The sequence below is a fragment of the Sciurus carolinensis genome, chromosome 1, assembly GCF_902686445.1.
Source record: "Sciurus carolinensis chromosome 1, mSciCar1.2, whole genome shotgun sequence".
In the NCBI taxonomy this organism is placed as follows: domain Eukaryota; kingdom Metazoa; phylum Chordata; class Mammalia; order Rodentia; family Sciuridae; genus Sciurus; species Sciurus carolinensis.
The window spans coordinates 32955556-32980419 of record NC_062213.1 but is presented as its reverse complement, the minus strand read 5'-3'; the positions used below and the strand labels follow the sequence as shown (position 1 = coordinate 32980419).

General features: G+C 34.8%; 1 protein-coding gene across 4 annotated transcripts in view; it reads left to right on the top strand.

Annotated features, from left to right (window-relative positions):
- Oxr1 (oxidation resistance 1) overlaps positions 1–24864 on the top strand; it is a 420876-nt gene that overhangs the window by 238493 nt on the left and 157519 nt on the right. The window lies entirely within an intron of this gene.

Below are 24864 nucleotides of genomic sequence, written 5' to 3'. Positions count from 1 at the left end.
GTGAAATTACTAGACCCTATGGTAACTCTACTCTTTTTAATCTTTCTAGAAGCCACCATATTGTTTTTCATACTAGTTGCACCATTTTACATTCCCAATACCTATGCACAGGAGTTCCAGTTTTTTGTTTATTTTTTCTTTATATCACATCCTTGCCAACACTTATTATTTTCTTTTTTCTTTTTTTATCAGTAGTCCTAATACATGGGAAGTAGTAGTATGAATCACTCATTTCTGTACCTGGGGGGTAACTAAGCCATTATCTAATTAGACTCACTCATCATGCCATAAGACAACTCAGATCCAGAGAATTTACATTTAATGGCTTTTAACACCTCTCCTAACTCCTGCTCTGGTGTACCTCCCACCAAGCCAGAATGTTCTTGAGGTTATACAAGTAGGCACAAGAAAGACGGGGTAGAAAAGTTCCATTTTACTTTCCCTTTGCCTTTAATGGCTAAACATTTTCTAATCTCTCAGTATAAAAAAGAGAAATAGCAGGAAAATTAGGAGATCACAAATTTTAAAAAAACTATTAAAATGCCATAACATATGAAAAGTTTAATGAGAAATGAGCATATATTTTTCCCACAAACCAGAACAAAAAGGTGAATTAAAACTAGTTTATGATGAATTGCTACACCATTGAAGTAGTTTTAACTTAGTAGTATACCATATTTGAAACTTCAATGATGGAGTTTGAAAGAAATCGCTATGTGTAAAAGAGCATTAAATCTACTTGTAGGATGTGTATTGACTATTGCTTTGTCATTTTCTATTAATATGAAAAGATTTGGATTTGATTTTTAGAGTTCTCAAAATATTTGGGCATTCAGAGGTAGTGTAGTCTATGAGTGTTAAAAAATGTGCCATTTTCTGTCAGTCTAAAACCAGCTGCAGAAAAAGAATTTCTTGTCTAAACATCCAATCATAAAATCCCTCCCCCTCACTAGAATTGATTACAACACAAAAATAACCCCAGCACATTCATGAATGTATTAAATTAGCTATTCTATTGTAGCAATGATTACAGTTGCCTTAAAGATATGATCACTGGAGAAAACAACAGGGATGTAGATCTAGCTATAGGCTCTAAGTGCCACCAGAGATTTAGAACATCCTAAAGCCTTTGCCTTGAGGTGAAGGAAATTCTGATACCATACATCTGACTATAAAATCCCTGTTTTCCCATCATAAAACATATAAAATCCCTGTTTTCCCATCTTAAAACATATCAAACATTTTTTATATTACTTTCATCTGTGTTTAGACCATAAGTTCCAGGAATGCGGGAGTCATGGCTGCTTAACTCATCACTATCTCCCCAAGCAATTTATCCAGGGATAGACACATAGGAAACACAGTAAAAATCCTGTGAATTTGAGGACAAACATTGAATATTAGCAAATACATATGAGCACAATAGGAAGAATTCCAAGATTTAAAAACTCTGGAGCTTTATTTCCACACATGGGGCCAAGGGTTATTACTTACTAGTATACTATCATACCTGTTTCTCAAATGATGTGATTGATGTCTAAGTACATTTACCGACTATAACAGAATACCATAGACTGGGGGACTTATAAACAACAGAAATTTATTTCTCAGAGTTCTAGAGACTGGGAAGTACAACATCAAGGTGGTGGCAGGTTTGGTGTTTGGTGAGGGCCTACTCCTTGGCTCATGGATGACTGTCTTCTCAATGTGTTCTCACACGTGGAAGTGGTGAGGAAGCTGTCTGGGCTTCTTTTGTATAGGAATAGTCTAAAGCCTTCCACTCAACAGGATCTTCCCTTGTAATCTAACCAACCCCAGTGGCTTCACCTCCAAATCCCAACACATCAGGGATTATTATAGCAAGTGATCCTTACTGCAGCTCCTGTTTGGGAAAGGATATCATTTAGCAGATATCATATTGAATAAAAATAAATGATATTTCTGAATTCTTCCTATTTGCCTGGCATGGTACTAATGAACTTTACCAGCACATCTACTTTAACCCTTATAATAAGGCTATGAGATAGATGTCATCATTCCTTTATTGCATATGAAAAAAACTGTGGAATAAAAAGCTTAAAAACCTATGTATAATCACAGTGCTACTAAGGAATGGAATTCAAGAACCTGTGCTATTACTCTTGGGTCCCACTGGTCATATGGCCTCCTTGCATTCATTTACCAGCAGATAACTGCTCTGTCTCTAAGCAGAGGACCCCACTACAGAAAGATGTATAGTCACAGCTCTCAAAATGCTTGATATACACTAGAAATAGCAAAGAAAGAGCCAAAATGATAGCATGTTTACATAATAGCATTCCCTCAAATTCTATAATAGGACTTCCAGATGCCTTACCCATGTGGATTTCACCCAGGATGGAAACAAATCCCCTGTCTAGAGCACTTGATAATCCAAACTAAGTGATGCCTGAGTAGTGCAGGAAACCCCCATCACAACTCTTAAGCACTCAGTTGTTGCTTTATCATAGTTTGGTCCCTCTTTCTTCTAACCCTAAGCGAATTAATAACCCATTGATGTTCTGAAACTCAATTCAAGTGTTACCTCTCCTAGGAAACTTCATTCTAGTCCCAAAATCAGCCTTTTCTTTCATTCTGTTATTCATTTTTCTCTTGGGCTTTTAATTGAAAACAGAATTCAAACAGTTTGCCATCAAGAGCAGTTACATTTGTAAATTAGTATGTAAATTATCAGGAAAATTCACTCATCTCAAAACACTATATTTATTTGAAGAAATTGTCAAACACTATTCAACAACAACCAGCTATGTAGGCCTTAATAACTGCTGTGTTAGGGAATATTTCTTGTTGAAATGAGCAAACTCTAGTTGAAACAACAGTTAGCAAAAGAAATGAGCCACAGAAAAAATTACTAGAAACTATTTTTTTATTCACATTGGGTATAAATACAAGAAAATACAAACTTTTAATTACTTGCTTGTATTACCACTTGGGTATGTTTTTTCTCTTATTATAGACTGAAAAGAAGTAGCCCATCAGTAGTTAAATTCTGGCTTTTGTTTATGATATCAGCTTAGTTCAGAATGCTGGGTCCAAGTCTAAGTTCAGTAGTTTGTTTGGTTTTGGCTTGTGTACCTGACCTATGTAAGAATTAGTAATCAAGTTGAATAGTTAGCGGAAAGATTCTCTATGTACTTTCCTTCTCATATGAAAATGCATAGAGTTCGAGTGGAAATATATAACTGAGCCAAATACGAATGCCTTTCTGTAGAAATCACTCAGACCAAGTCTACTGGAGACCCTCTCCTGGCCTCTTGCAGACCTTGAGAGTACACTTATGTGCACCTCATTCCTCATTAAGAGCTCATTAGATGACATCTCTGCCAAAGCAGTGCAAAGTCCTTCCTTGAACTGTAACCCTTCCCTCTCTGTCTGGTGTCTGATGGTCAGTGATTGATGGTCTGCTGATCTTTAGGGAGGAAGAGCCTGGAGGTTTATCTTTGGTTGTACTGTATAAGTGGAAAGGCCATGTGGCCCCCACCTTGTTTTTCTCAAGAGCAGTACTTTCATTGAGCAAGTTTTATCCTATAGTTCCCCTTCTGGAGAATTCTCCTGCAAGTTAACCTTATTATTAAAGGCATTTAGTAAGGAATACAGTTAAAATTATATTTCTCCCAAGTGTCATCTTAGAGCAATTGATAATCTGATGAGGAATCTTTTCAAAAGATGAGCCTGGCTCCTCCATCCTTTTTAAAGTATTTTTTGTTTATAATATTAATGCTTAAAATGAAAAACTTGTGAAAATGAATTTTGCATCTTACATTGAGAACATTCAAGTTTTCCATATCCAAAAGACATAGTTTTCCATTCATTTTCCTTTGAAAAACAAACAGTACCATGCTAATAAATATAAAATAATAATTATCCTTGTCAGAAAGTGGTCTAAGCTTTGACATTTTCGACTCTTGTAAAGATATAATAAATTTGCTTATACCAATATGTATATTAAACTATATTTCTATTCATATGCACGTTTGTTCTATACTTATCTACTGTTAAACCAAAACAATTTTCTGATATGTATTGTTTAACATCTTTAGAACTTAAGAAATAGGTAAAATATATACCAATACTCATTCTTGCCCTAGTTAATAAGACATGATGTGAGTTAAATAAACTCTGAGAATCAAACATACTGGGTAGATTTCCTATCCCAGAGCAGTAGCTTTACATATAATGCTCTAGAACTAGAATTTTGCAAGATGATAGGTGATGTCCTAAAGGAGAAAAGAAAAGAAAAGAAAAGGAAAGAAAGAAAGAAAGAAAGAAAGAAAGAAAGAAAGAAAGAAAGAAAGAAAGAAAGAAAGAAAGAAAGAAGAATGTTGACATAAAAGAGTATTTTTACCTCAGGTGTATATGTGACTTAATATATAGTTTTTTGATAGTATAATTGAATGTGAGAGCACTTTTGGAATATACTGGTTATAATTAATGAGTCTTAGGCTCAATGTTTTCAAATTATCATAAGGTGACTTTTTTCCAAGGTTTCAATTACACATAAAATGAAGACACTCTAACCTTTGATTATGATCAGCTTAATACAATACCCAGGACAATTTATAAACTTAACTATTGTTAGGTTTGGATATGAGGTGTCCCCCCCAAAGCTCCTGTGTTAATACAGGAATATTCAGAGGTAAAATGATTGGATTGTGAGAACTGTAACCACATCAGTTCAGACTGCCATTAGCAGAGCAGCTTTGCTCCACCACACCCTTCCACCATGATGTGCTGCCCCACCTCAAGCCCAAAGTAATGGAGTCAATCAACCATGGACTGAACATCTGAAACCATGAACCAAAATAAACTTTTCTTCCTCTAAGTTGGTCTTGTTGGGTAGTTTGATCACCAAAACAAACAAACAAACTGAATAACACAACTATATGCTCATGTTTTGAAATAGAGCTTTGCCATAGAATTTGAATTGATTATGGAAATATTAATTTGGGGTCAATAGTTTGGACAGTATGCTAGTCAAATAATATATTTAAGTGTCATATCTAACAAATTATATACTGACATAGTAAAATTTTCTCATCCACTTGAAGAACATATAATTATTTGGGTCTAAGTTCTGTAAATTGCTTAGTTTATTGGAATGATGTATTCATTAGTAAGCCTTTCCCTTTGAATATTTTTGTAGGAAATATAAGTTTACATACAACTGCTAAGACTGCATTATTATTCCATTGAATGGAAAACTTAATTTTTCTTTGATTTTGGGACATAGAGCAGAGTTCACCCTACTGTGAGTTATAAAAGTAGATGAGCACAGTCTTCTAGGAAGAAGATGAAATTGGATGTAATAGAAAATTGTCTACGACTTTGCCCATGAGGAAAATTTGCCATGTCCATTTGGAAAGACAGCTCTATTTACCTGTATGGTAATAAAGAACAAAATTAGAGCAATGGAAGCTTTTTCAATCTCGCTAGAGATTGTAATGAGAAAAATTGTACTGGGAAATCTTAACCTAGGCATTGCAGCAAAAAGTGTGTTCTTGTTTGAGAATTCTGTTGTCCTCTGAGTAATACCAGCACTCCACAAAGTACAGCATGGAGCAAGATCCTTGCTTAGGACCTCCCACAGCTGTTTTAGTAGTAGATATTATAAAGCAGAGAGAAGATTGAAAGGAGGTTTAGGAAGCCAGAAGAAGCAGATTTAAACACTCCAGGCCCTTTTGACTTGACTATGAGTGCTGTCTGGAAGGTTACTAAGTAATGAAGAGGCAGCACCAATTTGTTTCATATTGTTTTCATTGAAAACTGGATTTAGGTCATTCCAGAAGGCAAGGCAGACCGAGACCTGGCAGGGCTGAAGAATACAAACATTATATTTTTAAGATCTTGTTAATTGTCTAAGTATCAGAAGCCACAGAGTGCAGTGATGAGTGCATGCTTGGACATCATATGACAGAATCTGCGTTTGGACCCTGCCTATGTTAGCTGGGGGGAATATTTAATATCCCTTGGGTTCATTCACTTTATTCTCAAAAGAAGGACCTAATCTATAAGTTGTTATAATTAAATGAGATCATGCATAGAAAACTGAGTATAGCAGGAAGTCAAGTGTCCTTAACAAGGAACAGATACTAAAGAAATTGAAAACACTTCAGCAAAAGCTAAAGAGAAGCCCCTTGTTATGCAAGGTGACCATCAGTGCCAAGCCTGTGCTTTATATAATCTTTCCTTCCTGCTTATGCAACCTCCCTGCTGGTGCTGCTGCACCCTTTCCTGTCTATATGCATCACCACTAAATGTTCCTTCTGTCTCACTGTGTCTCCCAACAACTAGCCTGAGCTTTTCTTCCATAGCTCCAGGCCATAGCTTCTTGTTCTCATCATTGGCAACTGAGCAATTCCCTTCCCTCATTAATTGTATCACCTTGGAGGTAGTTAAGCAGACCAAGCAAATACCCACCTGCAGTTTTCTTTATTTCTGAACTCATATATATCCAATTCTTTCCTCCTCTTCTCACACATAATGCACAAACTCCAATTTGATTCAGTTCTCTCCCTTGCTGTTTGCTCTAATTGTAGTTAATGAAATATTTTCTACATTGAGGCCTTTCAATTAATTAAGATTTCCTTCTTTTTCTATTAAAAGAGACATAACCCATTACCTGAAAGGCTGATCAGCAGGATTTAAAGAAACCTTTCCTCTTTATTCTACTTACAACTATTAGAAATCTCTTGCCGCCTTAATGAAACAGCTGAAGCATTGGAAATAACTCTGTACGTAGCTGTAGGTTAATGCTCATTTTAAAATGAGATTTGAATTATAAACTATAGAGCTAAGGACTATCTTATCCACCAAGACTATCTCAGTCTAGGTTTCTCTTAAATGATAGCAGTGATAGACAGCCAACTCAGGTCAGTAACATTTTCCAGGCATGTTCATCTGAGTTACAGAATTCTATATCCAAGAATTAGCAGAAAGCACAGTGAAACCACTGTTTTATAGAATTCTACATTTTTTACTGGGAACAACTGTATTGTAAGGTAGTTCTTAAGGAAAAAAATAAAAAGAGCAAGTCTTATCCTAAATTCTACTTGTTGAACTCTTCAACAGGATTCATTTATCCTGTATCTCTATAGGCAAATGAGCATAACCTTGGCTCAGTGCAACAGGAACAACCCCTTATAAGGAAGAGCTGCTAGTCTATTTAGTGTCAAATGCCACTCAGATTGCAAAAGAATCTTCCTTTCTAAGGTGGAATCTTTACTGTGACTTGTTTTGTTTTTATTTTTAAGAGAAGAGACTATCTGAATAAAGAAGAAAATGAAGCAAGGAACAATTTGAACATTCCTAACCCAGACACTGAATTGAAAATTGAAGACACATCCACAAACTAAAAAACCTTGCCATTTGTTACTGTTAACTTCAGCTATTTGAAGTTATATGTAACTGACTTTGAATTCTGTCTTTCCCATTGGTTAGATTTCTTTTTAACTTTGAAGAAGTCATTTCCCGTCTCTGGACTTTCATTATTGTTCTGTATCAGTTAGTTATTGACTGCATAACAAACCAATCCAAAAGCCAGTAGTTTAAAACAACCACGGTGTATCAACACAATTCTTTGAGTTGGTAATTTTAATGAGGCTTAGATGGGTGATTCTTCAGGTCTCCTCTGAGTTTTCTTCTACTTCTCATGCTTCTACAGCTGTTCTTAAAATATTTATCTATTTTACCCCCATTCAGGGGTAATATTCAAGATATTAAGCAACCAGCTCTGTAGAGGCTTGAACCAGTCAAGTACCCTCTGTTTGCATTACAGAATCACAAATCTGGATGCCGCCAGGTGATGGTTAACCCTTTATTCTCTGGATCTTCAGGTGGTCTGATGAGTCAAGTGAAGGAACCTGGACAGTGAAGGAGAAGGCAATATGGGGATTGAAGCAGCAGCTACTTGTCACACAGTATAAAAGTATATGTATCAGATACATATACTGGTTAGATCTTAGCCTGCCTTACCAATATTATAATCGTCTTCCTATCCAAGTTGCCCCAAGTCTCTTGGCATCTTATTACTAATATAAATCATTCTCCAATTAACAGTGGTATTCCCTATGTATTTCACACCCAGGACACTGTTCATATCCATGTATCTCCCTATCCCACCTGCCCCAAATTCCAATTAACCTACCTCAAGAACAGATATAGGTTATATAAACCCTTCTCTGGAATTGAGCACTAATTCTTAATTAAAGAAAGAGTGTCAATGATTGTGTGTTAGACTGAGAATTTTGCACATCTTCATGTCAGCTTCCATTTTGATAGTAAATTCTATCTTTATTTTTTTTCTTCTGGCATTTTTACTGTAAGCAGTCAAGAAAAGCCATGTCATGTCCTCAACATTTTGCTTGGGTATTTCTTCTGTCAATATTTCTACTTTATTGCTCAGAATTTCCACCATCAATAAAACATCACCACATAAACAATAAAGTCACATTTTTTTTGCTGTTTTATAACAAGGATGACCTTTCTTCTGGTTTCCAATATGCTCCTTATTTCCTTCTGAGACCTCATAAAAATGATCTGTGATGTCCATGCTTCTACCAACTTTCTTTTCATGACCACTTAATCTCTATACAGATCAAAACTTTCTATATAGTTCTCTTCTTCTAAGCCCTCCTAGAATTGCCCTTAAGTCCCCTTTGATGGCATTGTACCTCAAAAACATTCCAGTATCTGCCTTTGCCTAGTTCCAAAGTTATTTCCTCATTTTTAGGTATTTGGTATAGTGGCACCCCACTTCCTGGGACCAATTTTTGTCTTAGTCCTTTTGGGTTGTTATCATAAAATACCTTAGAATGAGTACTTTATAGATAGCAGGAAGTTATTGCTTTCAGTTCCAGAGACTGAGAAGTCCAAGATTAAGGCATCAAAAGATTCATTATGCAATAAGGGTTCTGTCTGCTTCATAGGTGGGGCCTTGCAGAAGGGCTAGCCATGGGGCTCGGGATATAGGTCAACTGGTTGAGTGCTTGTCTCAAAAGCACAAGGCCCTGGGTTCAAATCCCCAGCACAGAAAAAAAAAGAAAGAAAGAAAAAAAAGAAGGGCTAGCCAGCACAGTTGGGCCTCTTTTTATAAGGGCACACCCTCCATTTCAAAAGACCTCATGGTTTAAAACGACGGAGAAACGTAAAACTAAATGTAATAAGGAGAAAGCTAGAATCTCTTGGGTAGAGCCCAAGAGTCTGTATTTTAAACAAACAGTCTTAGTGGTGCTGAAATTGGAAAAGCGTAGCCTGTAGTGTGTTGCGGCACCTGTTGTAAAAGGGTCCATACCTATGTAATAGAGACTTAAGCTTGCCAAGGCAAGTTTGAGACATCCACTGGTTACAGATTTCTGCTTCATAAGCTACTTCAGGTTTTACCTCCACGCCATTTTCATGTAACCCACCCATAATCCTCTCCTGTTAGCACTGATACTCTTGACTCACTTATTTTATTTCTCCAGGAGCTGTATAAAGTTGGCCAGGATTGCTCAAAGCAGTCATCCAGAGGTAGTTCTTGTCCTGAACCCTGACATATAATCTGGGGACATTCTCCGGAAGCATCTGCCTGCCCTGACTTTAACATTTGCTGAGCAAGGTGTCACAGTCACTGGGGCTCCAGATGGTGGTGTAGTCACTGGACATTCCTGAGGGACATGTAGATCTCGCTCTCTGATCAAACAATACTGCTACATGCCCTCTCATTTTCATTCACTATGCTTTAACAAACTTGAATTAGAAATTTACTTGTTTTGACTCTCATGGGATTATTTCATTTTCCCACTATTAGTGCCTCTATGGGTGCAAGGAGAAGAAACAGAGGGCACTTTGACTTTTATGCAAGCTTGTTGTGCCTATGGAGGTTTCTGGGATGTTAAGTTTACTTATATTCAAGGATGGTGGACCTGACACTTCAGGTAAGTTCCTTAAATTTTAAAAAGATGACTCACTACTTCACCAGATGCTCTATGATTTCATCAGCACCGCATACTTTTTAAAAATGCTGTTTAAAAAAGGGGAGAAACTTACTTTAATGTCACTTTTGTTTTGTGCTTTTCCTAGAGAAGAATGAGTTCATATCCATTTTTTAACTTGATGTGTTTACATTGCTTTCTGTGAGCACATTGCTAAATAATTACTCAAGGAAGGAGTTACTTCTCTGGAGTTGGCTTGCCAAAATTCATTGTAATACCAAATACAAATATTAATAAAATGAGGACCATTTGGAAGCTCACACTGATGTGTCAAAATAGTAAATATATTGCATAATTTTAAAATCAATCTTTTATGCATCCCTTCAGAAAACAAAATTTTCAGGATGAGTTGATAAGGGGTAAAACAAACTAAATAAAGATAATAACTAAACAATTTTTAAAAAATTTTTGTGTAGCTCTCCATTCTGATTTATTAATAGATAGAGAGTATCTTCAATTAAAATGTAAATGGAATTTATTGCATAAGGCTATCTATTTGGATTATATGCCATCACTGAATAATTTACTAACAGCCACTGAAAAATGGCCAAAATAATGTAGAATTATTGCTTCATGATTCAAATTATGATATTTTATGATTGTTTCTCTCTAGTGCTGGGGGAATGTGACCCTGAACAAGTTTTGATTCTCAGTCTCTGGGTTCCCACCTATAGTATGAGGAAATTGAAACACATCATCTCTAAGATTCTTTTCTAATCTAAAATTCTATGACTTTTTAGATTATGTACCTTATTATCTCTTTTCTTCCATTCTGTCAATCAGGTCATGAAAGAAGGACTGTTTTGGAACCAGTATGAATTTAAATCTTGTTTCCTCCCTTCCTAATTCTGTGAACATGAACAAAATATCTTTCTGAGCTGCTTCATATATGAAAAAAAAAGGAGAATACCTACCTCATGGGATTATGATAAATAAATAAGAAAGTTTATAAATTGTCAAACACAGAATCCTTCATTTGCCAGGTTCTCAATAAATTGTATTTCTTTTCTTATTTTATGTAATTTTGGAAATTTCAGATCTGCCTTTTCTATGAAAGCTTCAGGCCTTTCGCCTTTGGTCTCTATAGAAAAGATTATAATCTTGGAGAATATATTAGTAGGATGATAAAATATAGATCAAAAACATGGTAGAAAATACCTAAAAAATCATTTTTTTCCTTCTGAGTTATCTTGATAAAAAGAATTATGGAATCTACTGAAAACAACCGTCCTTCCTGAAGTCTAACATTGACCTTACTGCAATATATATATCTAATCATGAGAAAGTGGCTTTCTTCTTGAATGACAGGAAATATCATTAGCTCAGTTGTTAACAATAGCTCAGTTTTTTAAAGTAACATGATTATTTTTTCATCATATAAGATACTAAAAAATATAAGCAAATAGAAGAAATTAAGTGTAAACACATTTTCCAGAGAAAGCTACTTTTCTAGGGAATGGGCCACATTTTCTAACTGCATGTAAATATCGTGTAACACATTTGCAAAAACATTTAATCGCATATGGTTCTACGCTGGCACCGTATCAGGAGCTCCACAGAGTCTGGGAGGTGCTTGCCTTCCTTCACTGCTTTGTTGCTGCATCAGCATCTAGAACCATCTGAAGCATGCTAGTCACAGAGTGCATGCTCGGTACTCTTTTTAACCTACTATATCCTCTCTGTCTATTCTGTGTCAATAAATATAATTCTCTATCATCCTTTAAATCATTATATAGGGTTCTAAGTATAAATATAACCACAACTTAATTGACACTCTATTTTTAAGGGACTTGCCTGGTTTTCTGCTCATTCATTTTTGCCTATAGGAGTGTTTAAGTCAACATGCCTATAAATAAACTTATTCCCTTCTTCTTTCTTCTCAGTGATTTTCTTTTTTTTAGTATAACTTCTTGAAAGTAGAAATCTTAAGTTCAAATAATCTCCTCATGATGTAGGGTAACATTATATATTGCAAATTGTTTTCCACAAGATAACATAAATTTACAATCCAGTTAATGCAGACTAGCCATTTCCCTGTGCTGTTGTAGATATTAGGCATTATGTTGACAAACATTTTAAAAATCAGTTTAAAAAACATTTAAATGCATGCTAAATGCTGAGTGGTAATAGTATCCATTCTGCATGCTATGTTACCAGCCTAGGACAGCTTTTCAAACCATTTTCCGAGATTCAAGATCCATTAACCCCACAAGGATCTAGCCTTGCTGAAACAGTATAAAATAATTTCTGTCTTGTTTGTTTCACTAATTTGGTTAATTTGAAAGAAATGATAGCAAAGTAGTTCATTCATATAAATTTTTCACTGACATTCTCAATTTGACATTCTACCATTCTACACTAAAATCATTTTCAGTAAATCATACTTCACATTTGAGTACTTTGATTATATTGTTCATTTAAATTAATCCTAAACTGTTATGAAATCCAGAAATGCTATAAAACTCTGAAGTGTTTATAGTCTATACAATATTTTTCCTTTATGTAATGAAACATTAAATCTATGTGGGATATCTTGTCTTACCAAGGTAAATAGATTATTATTTATATCTCTAGGTGCAAATGCTTTGAAACAGGCAGAACACGTTGCAGCTGAATGTGACCTTACATAATTTTCACAGCTACCACATTCTTGTCAGCATACTGTCATGGTGTGGCTTTGATAGTTTGATCTGAGTTTTACCCCCAACCGTGATTCATGCTCACATTTTTATCATCCATTTTTATGTGAACAATAAATCCAATAATATCCAGTTGTGCTTCCTTATGTTCTCTGACTTTGACATTCAGGACAATCATTAATGCTGCCTCCCCTGTGTCTACATTTCCAGAGAAATTGACTTGAGATTTTTTTTTTTTTTTCCTCTTGAAGATATTCTAGACTATCTGGAAGTACATAGCCAATTATTTTGCAGTGTCTGTATTCATAGAGCTCAGTTTGTTATGATCAGTTAGTGGTTTCCAATAACTTTAGACATGTTTTTGTGGGCTGGGGATGTAACTCAGTTGGTAGAGTGCTTGCCTCACAAGCACAAGACCCTGGGTTAATCTCCAGCACTGCAAAAAAAAAAAAAAAAAAAGACAAAAGACATTTTTGCTATTTATGAAGTACTCAACATGAACAGTTAGGAAGGAGGATTAGTGACAATATGAAGACTGAGAAGGGAGGGAATGGAGACTTCGAAAAGGAAAGAGTTAAACAGGAGAAACAAATGGGAAACTTGAACTTCAATGCATGCTAGAAAGCAGTGATAGAAAAATAAGTGAAGAGGCTGGCTTCCACCTGCAGGGGAAAGAGATCATTATGGAAAAGAACAAAAAAAAAAAAAAAAAAAAAAAAAATCAAAGGAGAAATTACAGTAGAAAAGCAGAAGAATGACCAAGAATCATGCTTTAACAATAGAGCTAGATTTGAACTGTGGCGCTCTGACTAGCTTGGAGAGATGGAAGAAAAATCTGAAAATAGCTCTTTGGTAAAGCATCATTTGAGACATATGGTGCCTATTGTGGCTAAAACTTGAGAGAAAGTAGTTACTAGTTGTCAGACTGTTCAAATTAACACAAAGGTTTTTTTATTTGTTTGTTTCTTTCTTTCTTTTTCAGAGTCAATGAAATATGTCTTAGTTTAGAGACACTGAAGTTATCTTAACATGGTCTGGAAAATTCTCAATTTTCCCAAAGCACACTTGCAGTTCTTAAAATGTTAGACAAATCTATTGAGGCAGGGGTAGCCAAATTTCCCAAACTCACGTATTAAAGAGTACCTGCATTAGCCTGTTTTTATTTATTTGGAATTTATTATTCATCTAAGGCAAACTAATGTAAGGAAAGGAGTTGAGCTTCAAGACCCAGCAGCTGGATTAACTGTGTATGACTTTGGGTATCTTGTCTTCATGAGCCTCATTTCTCACATTTGTTAATGGTAAACCTACCTTCTCAATTTTTGCATTAAATAAAATAGTGTACATTAAATGCCTGACTCAAAGTAAACTAAGCATTAATGTTTCTTTTCCACTATAGTCCTATGCGATATAAGATCAGTGCTTTATGAAATTCAACATACTAAAATAATGTAATTATTAAAAAAATAACAGAGAAAAAGAAAAAATAAGGGCTACCTTTAAGGGAGGGGATTGGTGTCACCAGAAGTATGAGATGAAATCTCATTGATTTAATGAATTTTTCTCAATTTCTTCCTAATAGGTTGCTTTTGGTTATAAGTAACAGATAATGTCTCAAATTGATTTAAACAAATTAAAAAAGTTCATAGGCACATGTGACTGAAATCCAGAGATAAAAAACTTAACATGAGGCTGAACCTGTCTAACTGAGATGGTATGAGAAGGACCCATTTCATGTTCTCTCCATTTCTTGACTGCTTCTCTGGTGTTGATTCTATTCTGTGCAGTTCCTGCTTTGTAGTCCCAAGATAGCTAACTTGTTCACATTCAGGCTTCTTCATGGTTTAGATAGCCAGTATAAAGTTCCTAGTGTTCTAATGTGAGTAGTTGAGAACCTGAACCTCTTACATGGTATCTTCTTCACATTCAGCAAAGAAGAGTACAAGTTATCCACTCTCAAACAAAATTCTGATGTTTGGCCTAAATAAATCAACTAAGAGCACTTGTCCATTATATCACAATGAAGCAGGTAGGTATGAAGTTATACCAATTATCTTAACCTTGAATCATGGATTCTATTTCTAATTTGGAGGTCAAACCAGCTATATGAGGGGCATTGGTTTTTGTATTCATCAGCTTGGGCTGCTGTAACAAAAGACCATAGACAGGGTGGTTTAAATAATAGAGGTTTTTTTTTTTTTTTCCCTTCACAGTCTTGAGTTTGAACCTCAAATTTCAGGGAGCCAGAATGGTCAGGTTCTGAGAGGGTTATTTTTCTGGCTTGTAAATAAATGTCTTCTCATTGTGTCCATGCGTGGGAGGGAGAGAGAGAGAGAGAGCGCCAGAGAGCAAGAGAGAGCAAGCATGCGCTGTTACAATGAGAGCCCCATCCTTATGACTTCATCTAAACCCAAGTATCTCCCAAAGGTTGATCACATCACATTGGGGGTTAGGGTTTCAACATATGAATTTGGGAAAACATGATTCAGTCCCACAGCATTTTGCCCCTGACCCCCAAAATACATGTTCTTCTCACATGCCAAATACATTGATTCCATCCCAACAACCCTAAGTGTTATTTCACCATCAGCTCTAAAGTCTAAATTTCATCAAAATGTCATCTAAATAATTCATATTACAATTCATCCTGAGACAAATCGCTCTCCAACTATAAAACTGAGAAACCAGGCAAGTTATATTCTTGCAAAATACAATGATGGATAGACAAACCTAGGACAGAAATTCCTCTTCCAAAAAGGAGAAATAGAAAAAGAGGAAGATCGAATCCCAAACAAATCCAAAACTTAGTAATAGTAATATACTGTGAGTGTGTGTGTGTGTGTGAAGAGATTTTATAATAAGGGATAGACTGTCACAGCTATGGAGGCTGAGAAGTCCCGAGATCTCCAGTCAGCAAACTGGGAGCAGAAGAGAGCCAGTATGTAATTCCAGCTTGATTCTGAAATGCGGGGAACCAGGAGAGTCAATGATGTCACTTCTAGAGCAAAATAACTTGAGTCCCAAGAAAAGGGGATGATTCAGCTCAAGTCTGAAGGCTAGAAAAATGGGCATCCTCAGGCAGGGAGAGTTGTCTCTTACCCTGTTCCCTCCAAGTCTTCATCTGATTAGTTGAGGCCCATACACATTAGGAGGGCAATGTACTCTATCCAGTCTACCAATTCAAGTGTTAATCATCAAGATCCCATCCATGCAAACACACACAGAATAATATTTGGCCAAATCTCTGGATGTTTACTCAGGTTGACACATAAAATTAAAAATCAAAGGTATATCCAATATATATGCGTATACATATATATATATATATATCATATATTACATGTATCTTATATATAGGTATTTAGGAAAAGGAAGCTTAAGGTTTATCTTATACTTTCAGAAATTAAATTTAAGCAAATATTTATTGAGTGAAGTATTGTAAGAAAAATGTCTGCTTGATAGAGACTATATTCAGTGATGATTCTGTTAAATAAATTTAGAAGCACTGGGTCAAATACTAACTTTCTGCATATATATTTTGTTTTCTGATGTTTTCCGTTAGTGAGAAACAGGCTTTGGAAAAACTAAATTTCTTATATATCCATTAGTTCTGCAAATAAAGCCATTTTCAATGTTTCAACTATATTCTTTTGCTCTTACTTCTCTAATGTAGTATAGCATTTTAAGACATTAAGAATGGTTTCCTTATGCTTAACATGTCCAATACAAAGGGCTTGGAATTCTATTGTGAATATTTGAGAATCCAATTCTCATTTTCAGCACTGATCAGAAGTCATGTGACCTCAACATACTTCCAAAATTTTCTGATGAATAAATTCATTGAATCTTCTCCATCAATTGGGGCTGAGCCATATAGGTTATAATAAGTGATTTTTTTTTTATTTGGGAAAAGAAGGCATTCATTCTCCAAAGAACCTCATATGACTTTGGGGACATCTGGTTTCAAGTATCATGGTATTCTCCATTTGCAAATAGCTATATTAATTGGCTTATAGAATTGGTTATTTAAGATATTTAAATGTTGGGAAATGGCTACTAAATATAGTGATTTTAGTTTTATAATAATTAGTGGTGATCTAATCTTCTAAAAGAAATCAACCAAACCCAGCTGCTTCTGCTAGATAGAAGCAGTGATAATTAGCATCCTAATTTGTCTGCTATAATAAAGACCCCACAAAGTTTATTTTTGTTCTACACAACAATCTGGGACTAAGTGACCTCTTGGCAAGTTTTTTAGTGTCAAGGCTAGATATTCCTTCAAGTTCCTCTGGATACTTTAATATTCAACACCCATCTCTTGGTTTAAAATGACTTCTCTTAGTACCTCCTCCATCATCTGCCTTTCAGCCAGGGAAAAGGGAGAACCAGAGAAGTACCCACAGAACTTTCTTTGTAGAAATATAACCCAAAAATTACCTCATTGGTTCTGTTCATAAAATATTCAAATGGCTATACTTGGAACTAGTGAGTCTGGGTGATAAGGTCTTTTGCTGAACAGTCATATTACAGTTAAACCCACCATCACAACAGAAGATGAATGCAAATATAGAGGAGAAAACTAGCAGACCCTGACACATAGCCTCTGAAGAAAGGAGGCCACTTAACTTACTCTCCATCAAACTGAGGGGCATCTGCCCAATTCTTCCAATAAGAGTACTAGGTTGTCTAAATGCAAACTATCATGGAGAGAAAATAGGATTCTTATATACAAGAAATATGCTTCTACTATAGTTACCATGGGTTCTAGATTTCAACATTTTCAAAACATGTATTCTTTATTTCTGAATTTTTAAAAAGCACATTTGTAAAGTTTTAGAAATATTTAAAAAAATAAAGAATTTAACAATCAACCATAATTCCATTCGCCAGAGGTAATCATTAAAAATGTGTACATTTCTTTTTTGACTTTTCTCCACATAACTTTTACTTTTATTTACATATTTAGGCAGTTTTGCTTTTTTTTTTAACCAGATAACGTACTTTTTTGATATCATTAAAGTGTGATTCTAAATATCATTTTTATGTTTGCATTAATTTAAACTATAGAAGTATCAAAATTCATTCACCATGTTGCTAATAGTTATGCTCAAAATTTCCAGTCTGATAGTATTTATAATTCTACTATGAACATCTTTGTACATACATTTTTGTCTGCATTTTGAATTATTAGAATAGAGTCTTAAAAGGGTGGGAAGATTTTAAAGACTCTTAATCCATGTTGCTAAATCACTGTCCACAAAGCATTGTGAAAATGTCTTCTAATACTAGTTCTTTTTTGTGTTTTGCTCACAAGCTTTATTATAATTAAATAAATTTGCGCTCAGTTGATCATGTAGAAAAGAATGTTCCACAGATCCTCCATGGCTGATGAGCTTGAGTATGGTTTCACAGGCATTGGTAATGTTTTCATGCCTACATTAAATTCTATGATTTTGGTCACTTATTCATCCCTCATTTTAGTGGACATGTAAACACTCGTGCCTGTTTTAGATACTCCAGCTGGTACAAAGTGGATGTAGATAACTCATCTAATGACACCCACATTTGTTTACACAAAATAAATTTAATGATAACAACCAATTTGATTCCGTCAGGAAACTGGAGGAATGTATTTTTATAAAATAAGAGTAGGAATTAATTTGCTTAAGTGAATGACACCTCATTTATGTGCCAAAGCTGATGTATTTTTCTCAGAAGACTTTAAAAGCTCATTCAAAGCACATTAACTCTGAATTTAGATAGTCTTAATGCATTTGATTATATGCTTTCTAAACCTTTGGCAGATTAGAAATGGCAAATTGGAAAAGAGCAGTAGATCCACTAACAAGTAGTGATAACTGAGAGTGACAGAGGAGAGCACTGTTATTTATAACACACGTGTGTGCACACACACACACACACACAAACCCTGAAGTCATGTTTTTTAAAATAGTAATGTTTTGTTAATAGTGTTTAAGTAAATTATGGCTCATCTATTCAGAGACTATTAAGTCCATATTTATTAATTTTACAGTTTTAATATCATAAAAAAATACCCATTATGATAAGAGAAGGAAGCTGAATATAACTTTGCAGATAAAAATGTGGTCACAAATATTATTTTTTAAATTGAAAAGAATTCCTGAAGGTAAATATACTGAAACGTTAACTGATTTTCTTGGAAGTGGGTATATTGTTTGTTTGTTTGTTTTTTTAGTATATTTTCATTTTTAATATCATCTACATTTTCTAAAATGCATGTGGTACCCTAATGAAAATAATTAAATCTATGTCATTTAGAGGAATATTTTGGAAACTCAAAAATATTATTATGTATATGAGTAACATAATTATATAATAATTTGTGCTTATAATGTTAAGCAAGTCAATCAAGAAAAAAATATAATTTGGTTCCACAGGCTATATTGTGAAGATCTAGGAAAGGTATATTGTGTTTCCAAAGATTTTTAGCCAGAGTAAAAAATAATTATGTAGTATATATAACATATAAAATGGAAAACAGAAGAGATGCAAAATACATAATTGGGATGATTTAGAAAATTATTATTAAGGCAGTAGTCTATATTAAATGATTTATTCTTTAAAGTAATGATTGTAATGATTAATCACCCATGATGACATTGGGGAGGAAATTCTTAAATTCAGCGAGACAACATATATTTAGAAAGAGTGCTCATACTATACAAATAATATTGTAAACACTTTCAAAATTGAAATTGCATTTCAGGCCAGTAGAACCTGAAGAATTTTAATTCAAAATAGTATTTTAAATTTTTTCATATACACACACCTTGTATTTTTGTTGTTGTTGTTTGTTTTTTGTTTTGGGATTTTTTTTGTTGTTGTTTGTTTTTTGTTTTGGATTCTGTTGTTATTGTTGTTTGTTTGTTTTGTAGTACTGGGGATTGAACCCAGGGCCTTAGGCATTCTAGGTAGATGCCCTACCACTGAGATATATTGCTAGCCCTTGAGGAAGGATTAACTTTTAAATAAACAATTTTACTTAAAAGAATTTATAGTATTTTCTAGAAAATTATCAAATGTATGAAACATTTCCTTTAACAATAGTTTATAATTAATCACCAGCAGATTTTCTAAATTAATGATATTAACAATTAAATCACATGATTTTCCTTTTTAAATGTTGTTACATTATATCTACATGTGCCAGTTTTTAAGACATTTTCTCTCTAATTCGAACCCACCCTTCCTTGTTGAGCTTTGTGATGCTAGGTCTGGGTCTCTACTTTCTGCTTTGCCAGCAACTACCTGCTAGATACTGACAATAGAGGGCACCAGAGAGAGACTGCAAACTGAAAGGAAAGGATTTGCTTTCTGGTTGGGTTATACAGTTCCTTTGAGTATCTTTATCTTTCCAGATTTACTCCAGCAGGGACCACTGATTCCAATGTGAACTTCTCAAAGATTTGCAAAATCAGACCTATTTCCCCCCATTCAGAAACACCAACATCAGCTGGCAGTTCCCATCTGTAGAGCTGTAGAGCTCTGGGTTATGACCTCACAGAGGTAGGTTTCACATTCAGCAAATAAAAACATAGAACACCCAGTTAAATTTTAATTTCAGATAAATAATGAATAATCATTTAGTATAAATATGTTCCAAATATTGCATTTTCAACTGTGTCCCATATTTTATCTGCAGTTCTATGCAGCCTCCATTCTCTATAAGCCTTTGTGTTTTTTTTTTTTATTTCAACTTTGCTCCCCAGCCCTTAAATTAGTAGCTGCTTCCAGCAATTGCAACCTTTTTGATGATAACTTAGTGTTATCAACTTTAGAACAAACCTATTCTTCATGTTCTATTCTGTCTCCTGACTACACTGCTAGAATTTAATTTCCTAAAGAAAAATATTGGTATTGATAACATAGTTTTCCTGTCAGTTGATGTTCCCATGTATAAGTTAACATGGATACCTGTGTATCCATGATAGAAAGTAGCTGGATTTCTTTTACTTTGAAAGAAATGAGTTCATATGGAGAATATTCATAGTTCTGTATGAGTGAGGATCACAAATCATGGTAAATTCTCATACATACTGTTATGGGGCACAGCTTAAGAACAGACCGATCACCACTGAGAAGTCCAAATTTAAGAGTCTTTATTAAGCTGGCTGGCTGACTGTCTCACACAATGCCCCAAAAAATGGCTATTCAGAGAACAGCCCTGACCACAGGGTTGTAGGGGTTCTTATACCAAAAATCACATTAATCATAAGTGTCTGTTGCTATGATTCGAAATTACATGTTAACATCATGAGATCATCCACAGAGGGAGCAGTGAGTCAAAATGACCCTTACCTAGGTACAAACTAAAGAATGGTTACTAACATCCACACAATCACTGTTCACGTGGTATATTGTTTAGGAGCAATAGGAATCAAAAGACAGCAATTCTTTACTACATAGGAATTGTCATTGTATATTATTAAACATGTCACACTAAGTAACTGATGATGGGCACAGAGGCGGGGTGTTCCCATGGGAGAAGTTTATTTCCTATATAACATGGAGTCTCAGAGCAAAATGGAGTCTGTTTAGTCATTTCCTTTAGAGTCCGGCCTATAACATTCTCATGGAGCCAGATCTGTCAGTCCATCACACATACCTTAGCTTCCTTATCGACATTTAAAGGAATTCAAAATTTATTTATAGAGTGCATTTGTGTGGGTAATTGTAAAAATACGACAAAAAGTACCAGAAGAAAAAAAAATTCTGGACATAATGTGGTTGTAGAATAGATCATTGCTAACTTGAAAAATAAATTGATTTTGTTGTCTTCCTTGCTTCTAAGTTCTGCACCCTAAGCACTAACTAAATTCATTTATTAACCAAATACTTAGCATACCTAGTTACATATTCATCTACAGTGTTTACATGGTGTGTTAGTCTTACAGAGTTGTCTGAGTTCCAATTTACTCTTGACCCTGTTCCTGTCATCCTCTTAATTCACCCACTACTACAGTGGTAATTTTGACCACCTAGATTGTCTTCTCAGTTTCTTTCCTAAGATGAAAATATACTAAGCTCTTCTAAAATAAATGCCACCTCCTACCTTCCTGATTTGGACTGCCCTTGCGTAACTCCTGAAATTCTTGACTCCCTCCTCCTTTGCCTGTCTCTAGGGATAACTCTTTTGATTCTAGGCTATCTGAACTGACTTTGGGCTCCTGGCTTGCCTCAGGCCACATTTCTGCCTTATTGCCTGGCTTTGGTTGTAATTCCTTATTTATGGCTGTGCTTGGCCCCTTGAAACTCATCTCTTCCTGCCTGAAACCCTCCAATTGCTATTCCTTGACACTTGAAACTCCTCCCCTTTGATTTATGTCAAACTTCTGGTTTTCCTCTGGATCTTTTCATCTTATCTTAGGCCCTGAGTTTGACCTAGCCTTGCTGCTTCCCAGGCCTGCCTAAATAAAGGATCTTGCTCTTTTAGCTAAATGAAATGAGTAGGAAAATATACACAAAGTGGTAGAAGAAAGTGCCCCTTTCTGCACATCAGGTTATCCATGAGCATCTAAGGAAAGATATTGGAAGTCTCAGGACTGAGCTTGCTGACTCAGGAGCTAGGTGGCCTAAGCTCAGTGTTGATAAAATTACTTATTAGTTGTGTGACCTTAGGCAAGTTTCCTTACCTCTCTGAACCTCAGTTTTCTTCACTATAATTTGTGTCTCAAGATTATTGTGCATATTAAGTTAAATCACCCACATATATTTCTTAGAGGTGACTAGCACATAAAAACATACTCAAAGGTTAGCTGTTGTGTTACATTATTCCTCAATCATGATATTAAATGATATTTTTAATGACACAACTATTGCTCCATCTTTATGTTACACCTATTTCCATAAGCAAAAAAGGGAGAAAAACTACTGTTAATAAATATCCCAGAATCTTATTTCAGCCTCTGTTTGAAAGACTAAAAAATGTAAGAATCTGAGAAATACAGTGATCAGAATGGAGGATTAGGCAATTAAGGGTTGAGACTATTTTGCATTTTCAATGTATAGATCAAAAAATTATATATATACCGCCTTTTTTATCCATGATTGTGAGCCTGCATGTGATTGACTTCTACTTTTTTCCTTTAGACAGTGAGTCTACAAAGAGGAGATACTAATCATACAGAGCCTACATATATTTGATTCTTAAGAATACAAAATAACTCTAAAGAAGTTATTATTTTCATCTATATAATATTGAGTTTCTTACCAAGTAAGATTACAATTGTTCACATTGAGTTTCCTTTCAAGGTTTTAGTAAAAATTAATTTTACAGGTGAGGAGATTCACCTAAAAATGTGAAGTTTATACTTGTGCCCAGTGTGACATGGCAAGTATATCAGCAAACTACCCCCTCATATTATTACTCAAAATCTGCTGTTCTTTCTGTTGCCTCAGGGTGATGTCAGAACTCTCTGGTACCTCATGGAATGTCACAGAGTTTGAAGGTAGCCATGGTAAAATGAAATACTTGAAAGACTCTAATAATCTACAAAAACTAAATAATTCAAAAAACTAATTTTAGAGACTCACAAAGCAGTTTGATTTTGTTTTATCCCTCAGAAATACTGAGAAGAAAAGTTCTGTCTTCAAATATCTCTTTCAATAAAAAGTTATTGTAATAATAGCCACACTTTCCTAAGTGCTTGTTCAGAGCCAAGCACAGCAGTAAGCATTCACATGCCTCATCTACTGCACTGCTCCACAGGTGGTTACTACACAGGTAGAGCTCCACAGGTAGTTACTATACATTTATAATACAGAAACAAGAAAGAAAACTTAAAAGTTTAAAGAGGTTCAATAACATGTCTAAAACCACATAGTTGCTAGGTGGGGTACACAGGATTTAAACTTAGGCTGAATTATGATTCCATCAATATGCGATTTGTGTTCCATTTTATATGATTGAACCTTCAGAATTTGTTCAGTTCTTAAATTCAATGAAGTTTGGGGTAGCAATGATTGGTTTAACTCCAAGATGTCTCATTGGTCTCGTGGCACCAACCCAAAAGCTCTTACCATCCAAGACTCAGAGCACAAATGTGTGTGTTCTGATTGACCATGTACTTCCAGCCAGCTGCACAAAATCACCATTCACGATTTAGGTTGGAAAACTTACACTGATGATCAGTATTTCTTCCTGTGTATGTTTGGTAATTGTAATTCTAACTGCACAGAACAATAGGCAGAGAATAATTTAAATAACTATCCTTTAGAGCAAAATATTTTTTTCCATAGTCTTAATCATTTTTAAATGAACAGTTCACTAGTATAAAGTATATTCACCCTACTGTGAAACAAATATCCAGAACTTTTTCACTTTACAACTCTGAAATTCAATATCTATTAAACGGTATCTTGTTTTCCTCCTCCACCCAACCCCTGGGAACCACCAGTCTAATTTTTGTTCCAATGAATTTGACTAGATACCTCATAGAAATGGAATCATGTGGCATTTGTCCTTTTGTGATGTTTTTCACTTAGCATAATGTTCTCAAGGTTAAACTACGTTGTTGCATGTAACAGGATTTTCTTCCTTATTAAGGCTAAATAATATTCTGGCATATTTATATGTACTACATTTTGTGTATCTATGCACCTATTGGTGGACATTTGGGTTCACTTGGTTGTTATTAATAGTGCTGCTATTAGCATCATGTAAAAGTCTTCTCAAAACCCTGCTTTCAAGTTTTTTGGCTATAAACCCATTATTGAAATTGCTGGATACTGTGGCAGTTGAATTTTTTTTTTAAATTTTGGGGGAATCTCCATACTGGTTCCCATAGCGGTTGCATCAGTTTACAGTCCCACCAATGGTGCACAAGGGTTCCAGTATCTCCACATCTTTACCTAAACTTGTTATAATCAGTAACATATTATGCCTTTTTTTCATTTCTTTTTGATGAAATAATATATTTGATTATTTCAGAAAATATAGTAGACAAACTAAATTCATGGCTGGCATATTTAAATGTTCTCTAGTTCTCTAAATGTTTAATTTCAGAAGCTAAATATTTCCCTGAGCATTCCTTCAGTAAATGAATAACTTGCTCTTTTGAACCTAAAACACTTATTTCTTTCTTCAGTCTTTTAGCTACCACTGTCTTCCCAGCATTGAAAGCTTCTTAAAATTAGTCATAGGAGAGAAGAGGGAATGTGGAGACATCTCACTT